This window comes from Orcinus orca, chromosome 6 (assembly GCF_937001465.1).
Source record: "Orcinus orca chromosome 6, mOrcOrc1.1, whole genome shotgun sequence".
In the NCBI taxonomy this organism is placed as follows: Eukaryota; Metazoa; Chordata; class Mammalia; order Artiodactyla; family Delphinidae; genus Orcinus; species Orcinus orca.
In genome coordinates this window covers 30,223,939-30,233,181 of record NC_064564.1, presented here as the reverse complement: position 1 = coordinate 30,233,181, position 9,243 = coordinate 30,223,939, and the positions used below count along the sequence as shown (strand labels likewise).

Below are 9,243 nucleotides of genomic sequence, written 5' to 3'. Positions count from 1 at the left end.
TTCCTGGAGTATATCCAGTAAGGCATCTCATTCATGTCTAGAAAGCAAATATATCATTTATTGCAACTTCAGCATGGAGCGATGTATTGGTTTAAAATAAAGTACGATCAACACGATTTGGTCATTGTGAGTATGCCGGCTGGGTCCACTCTTTACTACACATATGTAACTCTAGAGCTTCTTACGCCCCATAGAGGAGACATACTCTTGTGTGTCTAGGACAAGGGAAACGTGTGTTGTTATTCAGGAGCTGGAAGCTACAGCATGACAGGAAAGAACTGAAAAATCCTGGTCTTGGTCTACACATCACTTTACCTTGTTCGAATCTTGTTTCTTTGGCTTGCTTCATTGGAGTGTTTTCTCTCTCCTGGGACTGACATTGTGTGTTATATATCAGGCATGTAACATGTAGAAGTTTCAGAACCAGTGAAACTTTGTATATTTTTGTTTAAAATCTATTTAAAATCACACTGGGCATAATTCATATATTCCAAAAGTAGTTTGACCCTCTGCTCATGAGATTCTTTTTATGGTATGTCAAAGCAAATTTGGACTTCCATCCCCAATAAACTTTGAGGTTGGAGGACACAAAAGCTTTTGCTCAGACCTAAATTCTGTCTGAAGAAAAAGGGTAACTATTATAAGCCCTTTCTAACCTCTCCAGGAGCAGAAATGATTTACAGCTATGGCATTGAACGATAATTTCTTGATCTCATTTGAGAAGAGCTCAGTGAGAAACCGTGTCTTGATTTTTGTTTGTTGGTTCCCTGTTTTCTTGTCTTGCTTACCAACAATCCACTGTAATCCATGAGTGAGTATGGCAGCAGGCTGAGTGTTCCCTGGAGCTCATTAAGTGAACGTTTTTTCCTAAAATGACTTTTGTCTCCTTGTTTTCAGCCCCTCTTCTTTCCTCTGTCCTTTACTATAACCAGGGCTCAGCAAAAGCTGCCTGGCTTTGTGCAGACCCTACTTAGGGTAGTCTTTTCTTCATTATTTTATTCATGGCCCCTCCATTTCATTGTTTGCCTTCTCGAAATGTGTTGAAATCTTTCTGTGGTTGATGACTTCCACAATGTCTTGGCTTTTATTGGTTGATTAATTTTGGTATTTCTGCAGTTTTATTTAAACATGGTTTCAGGAGGACCAGAAAGTAAATATATTTCCTAGTCTGCCATCTTGAGCTGAAAATCCCCGTGGATTTTAGCATCCAATGTTCCCATGGGCAAAAAACCCAACCTTGGCATTAATAGATGTACACTCAAGATTTCAGCTTTTCGTGAGCAATCACTAAGGATTTAATATGCGGTCACTTGTAATGGGAAAATAATAACTATCTCATGGCGTTGATTTGAGGATTAACTTAGATAATGGACAAGAAAATGCTTTGTAAGGTTTTAAAATCTATAAAAAATGTTTTTTGTTATTATTTGATTTGTTGCTATTTCACCTTTAGCTGACAGTTGTTTGTGACCTTGCTTATGTGAGAAAATGCCTTCTGGTTTATTGTTTTGAAAGCCAGATGATATTTTTCAATAGCTCAGTGGAAATGGCATCATTTGTGAAGTTGAAGGGTGAAGGCATAAATGTTTCTTGACATTTGAATCAACTATTGGTCTTCTGGGGCTTGTCCTTATTCTCCTGCAGTCTCTAATCAACATGGCATCCAGAGAGATCCTGTTAAAACATAAGTCAGATCATGTCACTCAAGTCTCTTCAATGGCTTCTTCACAGGAAAAGCAAAGTCCTCAAAGTGCCTCCACAGCCCTAGAAATCTGGGCCTCTGTTTCCTCTCTGACTGTTTCCTTCTCCTCTCCACTTTGCTGCCTCTGTTTTCCACACACTGACATCCTTTCTGCTCCTTGGATACTCCAAGCCCACTCTTGCCTCATTGCCTTTCCATCTGACTGTTCCCTCTGCTTGTACTATTCACTTCCCAGATATGCACCTTGCTCCCTCTCACAACCTTAGGTTCCCTCGTAAATTTTATCTTCCCCAGAAAGCCCTCAGTGATCACTTAGTTTCCGATCGCAGCCTCCTCCTACCAGCTAACAATCTCCATCCCCCTTCCCTGCTTGCTGTTTTTCTCCAGCACTTACCTGATATACTAGTTATTCTACCCATTTATTCAATTTTTATTTACGTATTTACACTTACGATTTTATATTTGCTTCTTTACTTTTGTCTCTCCCCTCAGCTCGAGAGAGGCTATATTCATCTGTGTTAAATCACTGCTGTGTTTCCTGAACATGCCTAGAAAACATCCTGAAGAAGGGTGCCTGAAATTTGGTAAGGGATCCATCAATTTTCTTGGCTGAATGAAGAAATATGTTCATAAATTACTGAACAAATCTCTGGGGTTTCTGAATTAAGGACTAATGGGAAGAGGAAGGCAAATGGTTGGGACAGGGTACTGCAAGAAGTAGTATTTGGAGTACTCTGATAGCTATCCTAATAGATAACATTTTGTTCATTTAAATAGTTTGAACGAGAGAGCCGGGAACTAGGGACACACAGCATCGAGGTTTTATAATGCATTCCGTAGAGTTCTTTTCAAGTGTGTTCAAATATCATTGAAAATATATGCATGCATATAAACCTCTGTTACTTGATTTAGTGCTTTACAAGAGCCCCTCAAGGAAGGGGTAGTAGCAACTCTCAGTATCCTTCCTTTACGATGAGCTTACTTTATTCAAAATTACATCATAATTTATTTGTAACTGTGAAACTAGACTTAGTTATTTAGTAGACCCCCCCCAGAAACCTATGACGTTAATAACACCAACAAAAATGTGTTCAGTTTCCAGTGACACACACACTACAGACTCAATTATGTGTCATCCATTTTAATGAAGGGAAGAAGTGATTTAACAGACACAGAGCAAACAGAATATGAAGTTTTGTCCTCCATTAATATTAGTAATGGATAAAGTGGGCTCCAACGCCTTCAAGGTAGCTTGAGACCCATCATCTCTGTGTCATGGGCAGGGGGATGCTCGGCCAGGATGTCTTTCTCTGTCACTGAGAAAAATTTCCATAATATATGATGATACTTACTGAAACAGATATGGGGCATTTGGGTAATTAGGAATCCGTTAGCATATTTTTCCGGAAGCCTTGACTACAAAACGAAGATAGTAGATTTGGGCACTTCCAGCTATGCAGAAGTTGTTTGGGTATTCATCTTTATGCCGAATGAAGTAAGCTTATTTCATCTCTGCAGCTTCCCATATACCATTTTCCCACCTCTGTTTTGTGTTTGGAAAGACTTTTAGAAATGAAAAGTCAAGTTAAAAAGTGAGTGACGGGCTTCCCTGGTGGCTCAGTGGTTGAGAGTCCGCCTGCCGATGCAGGGGACACGGGTTCGTGCCCCGGTCCGGGAAGATCCCACATGTCGCGGAGCGGCTAGGCCCGTGAGCCATGGCCGCTGAGCCTGCGCGTCCGGAGCCTGTGCTCCGCAACGGGAGAGGCCACAGCAGTGAGAGGCCCGTGTACCGCAAAAAAAAGAAAAGAAAGTGAGTGACAACTTAAATGATATATGGACTATTTTGCTGACTTACAAGAGCATGCAGAATTAAATATGACCCAGTTGAAATGTTAATTTTATTTTAATGTGTATATTGGGGTGGAGTCTTAAAGGTGCCAGAAAACAAGCATTCACCCGTCCTGTTTGGAACTGCAGCACACAGGCACCTTCAGTTACCAGTTCTGTTCGTTCCACAGAATCGTCTTGGGAAAACATAACTGTTTTTTATGTACCTGGTATATATCTTAATTAGTTTGAAGAATTTCCCAAATACCTGTTAATATGTAGTTCTCCAATTCCAATCTTGCCACGTCCTGTACCAGTGACACAGCACATAGGAGTTTTATTTCTCTTTCTTTCTCTGGGTTGCTGAGAACCCAACGAAAGAACAATGGAATGGCATCAAAGAGATCAGGGTTCTTGACTCAGATTTGCCATAAAATAATAGTGTCCTCTTGGGAAAATTATAGTTATTCTAGGCCCCTTTCCTTTTCTTTACTTTGACAGAGCTGCACTACATGACCCCAAGTAACACTGCGCTCTTTGCAGTAGTAGCTTAGACGTTATTGGTTTTCTGAAACAAATGAAGACAGTGACACAGGAAACTGTGCAACATCTCTGTGACTATGTTTTCTTAGAGTTGCCTCCATTTTACAGATGATAAGATGGCTGAGCACAGAAGTAGGTGTTTTGACCAGAGGTTCCAGAGTAGATGGAACTGAACCACAAGTTTCCTTCATTCCTGAAGCTCACTTAGCCAAAACATAGGCTTCTGAATATTAAGCTGTAAAGCATATTATCAGTATGCTTTAAAAGAAGCGGTTCTTCTAGGATTTCTAATTACTAGCAGGCGGTTTTGAAATTCTTAGAAGACCATCTAATTTTGTGAGATTTACAGCTCTATTTTCCTGTCAAGCAAGTTGTATTAGTGCCAGACAATCACCTGAGCTTCTGGATGCTTCTCTGAACCTCTTGACTTTTTCTTCTTGCTATCTGAAATTCATGCCAGATAAGCCTTTTTGTAGAGAGCATGTACAGACTTGTCTATTTTCATATAAGAAAGCGATGCAGTGAGCCAGGTCGGGGGTTAAGCCCTCATTCTCAGAGTGGTGTTGAGCTCCTGGTGAAATATTATCATCATTTCCTCAGAATAGAAAAGCAGTTATCTCAAGTTTTTAATGCCATTAACTATTTATACATTTATGTATAATACATATATTTATTGTACCTACGAGGTGTGCTCTCTTTGGGAAGTACAAAGCTATTTGAGACGTAAGTTGTTCGTTTGTTTGTTTTCCCACAAATACTGTGACCCTTTGAGCAGGAAGGTCTATGTTTTACTAACATCTAGAACAAGCAGCTAACACGGTGTCCAAGATGTAGTCAATAAATATGAAATAGGTAAATGAACACATTTCTAAGGAAGGGCCAGGACATGAACAAATAGAAAATTTTCATTTTCAGTCACAAAGCCACAACAGACATAAAAATGATACAGACAACAAGTGCTACGGTCATTCAAAGAAGGCATAGAATTGATACAACAAGGATCTCCTCTATGGCACAGGGAACTGTACTCAATATTTTGTAATAACTTATAAGGGAAAAGAATCTGAAAACGGAATCACTGTGCTGTACACCTGAAACGGACACGACATCGTAAATCAACTATATTTCAATTAAAAACCAAACAAACAGACAACAGCAACAACAAAAAACCAGAGAGGTCATAGAAGTTCTTATGAGATTCCAGAAGAGAAGAGAAGCCAAATGAGGACGGGAGAGGAGGCTTTTGAATCAGTTCAGAGGAGAAGTCACAGAGGAACTAGTCTTTGATCTGAACTTGAGATTAAGCTTAAGATGCATTAATCTGAATTAATTAAGATTGCAACACAGGGATATTACAGATGAAGGTAATCACATAAACTTACTCTACTGAAACTTGCAGAGGTTATGAGTGTTGTTCAAGATCCCAAAGCAAGTGCATTGTGGAATCAGAATTTTAAGTGAGGCCTAATGAACTAAAAACAAAGAAACACAGAAACAAGCCCTTCCTGTGACACCACGTTGCCTTTGAAGTCGTTTTTTTTTTGGCGGGTTGGCAGAAACTGGTTCCAGTGTTTCTTGCAGGAATGACTGGCCACAGGACTGGGCGTCGTAGCTTCCTGCCAGGCGGCCGAAGGTCGCAGGCAGGTGGGTCACTGGGACACACGCGGAGGGGCTCCTGCCCGGCTCCCTGGCCGCTCAGTGCCCCTGCCCCAGAGCGGGGGTGGGGGCCCCAAAGCAGCCTTGTCTGAGTCCCCTGCCACTAGAGAGAGTATTGGCCCAACACTTGTAGAAAACGGGGACCTTGCTGGCAGTTCAGTGGAGGGACACAAATAAATCTTTGCCGACTTTCTGCTGAAGCTCACGAGGGTTCACTCCTAAGCCTCTTACAAGGTCAGCTGCCGAGGCTGCGAGAGATGAGTCGGGGCTCGCCCTCCACCACGGAGAGATCGCTGGTTAAAGCGCTCACGAGGGAGTGAACCGCGTGTCCGCACCGACACGCACGGGCAGACCTCGTCAATGCCTTCTGTTCGGGGTATGAAGCCCTCTCCTGCCTCTTCCAGGCTCTCTAGAAAGCATGTGCAGAGCCTCCCACCCCACCCTCGGACTCCGCGGGCCACAGCTGGAGGGACCAGCCAAGGAACCGTGGCAGGAAGAGGCCAGAGGTCAGCGGGCCTCGGCCGGAGCCCGTCAGTCGGTCCCCATTCACACACCACCAGACGATCCTCTTGACCTGGGCAGTAGCCGCCAACCGACCGCTGAGGTGAGCCCGGTGCGCGCTTGGCTACCTGGCATGGCTGGGAACCCCAGGATCTCCTGGCAGAGGCGGGCATTCTCCTGGGCCGGGTCCGCGGGCGTCTGCATGTGCAGGGCCTGAACCACCTTGGCCAGGACGATCTGGCACAGGTTGAAGAGGCCTGGGGGGCGGGAGGAAGGAGACGGGGGGCTGGCACCGTGTCCAGGCCGCGCTTTCCAGCCGGGCAGACCGGAAGCCCCCTTCCCTTCCCTCGGTCCGGCCGCATCTGGGTTGGCCTCCCGGGACTTGATGAGCTTGTCCAGCAGCTCCTGAGGGACGGTGCTGCCCGTGCCCCACCAAGACTGGCAGCAGCGCCAGGGCCTCCCAGGGCACGGCGCCCCCGGCCCCAGAGTCTTCCCTCTGGTTCTCATCACCGGCTGTCACCAGACTTGCATGCAACGTTCTTTTCTTTTCTCTTGTCGTCTTTACGTCCCTCAGCCACGCAACACGGTGAAGCCCTGACGCTCGCTGCCGCGTCGATACACCCTGAGAACACGATGCTCAGCGAGAGAAGTCATACACAGAAGGACACACAGGGCGTGACCCCACTGAGGGGAAACGTCCAGAGCAGGTAGATCCACAGAGTCAGCGAGTGGGTTCCTGGTTGTCAGGGGCTGGCGAGGGGACGGAGTGATAGCTAAGGGCGTGAGGGACATTTTCGGGGTGACGGAAATGGTCCAAAGCAGTAGTGACGTCTGTACAGCTCAGTAAACTGTCCCCACACGCCCCGGTGCAGCCTGTGAGAGCATCGCGCTCAGGATGAAGGGCTGACCACAGGAAGACTGAACGAGCAGTGGGTCCTGGGCCCAGACGCTCAGCTGGCGCCCCCCACGTGGGGAAGTCACTGGGACTTGCTGAGCCTCCACGGAGACTGGCAGCAGCCCCCGAGCTCACAGGGCACTGCGCCCCCGGCCCCAGAGCCTTCCCTCTGGTTCTCATCACCGGCTGTCAGCAGACCTGCAGGCAACGTTCCTTTCTTTTCTTTTGTCTTTTTCCAAGGCAACTCTTGAGTGCATGTATTTAACATGCAGGGAACCAGCCCTGACTCCTTGATCTGGGTCTTCCAGCCTCTAGAGCCTCGAGGACATCCATTTCCGTTATTTATGCGCCCAGTGCCTGGGGTCTGATGATGGAAGCTGACACCGAGGGCGTCACCACGTGCGGGGTGATGTCAGTGGACGAATCCCATGGCGAGGGCCTGCCTGAGGACCACGCACGCCCGGGCCCTCCCCGCCCCCTGCCTGCAGCCCTGCGCCTGGGAGCGGAGCTGGTGCATCGCGTGCCCGACGTCGTGGAAGTTGGTGTCCCGCTCATCATGCTGCAGCAGGGAGGGCAGGTTGGGCGTAGGCTTGGTGAAGTTGGCCACCATGGCCGCGATGGCGATCTGGCAGCTCCCATCGTGCTGTAGGCAGCCCGGCTGCAGGCCGAAGCAGGCCACGTGCCCGGACTTCCCCACCCTGCGGAGGGACGTGGATGGGGCCCCGCTTCGACAGAGGAGCCCCGGCCCACGGCCGACAGGTTCCCCCACGCACGCACCGAGGATAGAGGTCAGGTAGAACTTGCCGATGGATGACCTTGCCCGAGGCCACGTCCCAGACCGTTTAGAGCCTCACGTCTTCGTGACACATGCTGGTGCCCTCCTCCAGGTCGAAAGTCAGCCCCAGCAGCTCCTGGGAGATGCCCAGCAGCCCGCGTGTGAGCGCCTGCATGGGGAAAGCCTCATTGAGCAGGTACTGGTTCACGTGGTAGCGCGTCTCCTCCCCCTGGTTCATGTAGCAGCGCAGGTCCCAGGCGTTGATGGGGCCGTCCAAGTGCAGGCCCCGCCTCTGGCACTCGGCCTTCTTTAGCTCCAGGATCACGGCCGCTCCTGCTCCCCGAGGGGCTTCAGCTTCTGGGCCAGCTCACCTGCGGGCGGAGGGGAGAGGCTCGGCTACGTCCCCGGGGCGGCCCCCCAGCCACCCCCGACCCCGCGCCCCTCGAGGCAGAATGAAGGGTCTGGGAAGGTGACCCCCAAGGGCTGACACAGTGGGGTCTCAGGCAGCACCACGTCCGGTCAAGGTCCGCCTGACCCCGTCCCCACTGGGACTCAGGGGGAGGCGGTGTTACCTAGGACAGTGGCCACCACCTGGCTGGTCTTGTCCATGTTCATCTCCAGCACGGAGTCGGCCTGCGTGCGGAACCCCAGCAGGCGGGACTTCAAGGCCTGCAGCCTCACCAGCTCCCTGAGGATCACGCAGTTCTCCTGGAACCCAGAGACGGAAGGCGCTGGGGACCGAGGGCCACGGCCTCCCCGCGGGCCCCGGGCCAGGTCTCTGCAGGCGGGCAGGGCTCCCAGGCCACTGGCGGGCACAGCCAATCCCCCTCCCTCCTCCTCCTGGCCCGGATTTCTAGACACTTTGGTGCTGTCCTAACACGTGGTCTTTATTAACACAGGTCCTTTTGGAACCAGAAACGGCATGAACGTGATGGGCTCTAAGGCCAAGGGCAGGAAGAAATGCGGCCAGTCTTTCCAGGAGCCACCAAGGGGCCTCCCCGGGCTCAACAAGACAAACACGGCTGCCGTGCAGACAGTGGCTCAACCCCACGGCGCCCGAACACCCAGCCCCTGGACGGTGAGACAGCTGTTGCTGCAGGTGGCCCGTGGCTCACTGATGAGGCCCGGCCCCAGGCGTACGCCACCTTCTCTGGGGCCACCTCTCCGGTCTGCAGTGGGGTTCTCCTGGGAGCCCCCAGTCACCACGGGACCAGCGTGGCCTGTCTGTAGCCCAAGAAGGTGGGGACACAAGACTGTCCCCCGTGTCCCCCGCATCACCCGCGAGGCCGAGCGAGCACCAGTGGTGTCTGCGGGGAAGATGAAGGGCTCACGCACAGCCCCCAT

The 9,243-nt window shown here is 49.4% G+C and overlaps 1 pseudogene; it reads right to left on the bottom strand.

Moving 5' to 3' along the window:
* Positions 1–7,536: 7,536 nt before the first annotated feature.
* LOC125964810 (thimet oligopeptidase-like) lies at positions 7,537–9,243 on the bottom strand (annotated as a pseudogene).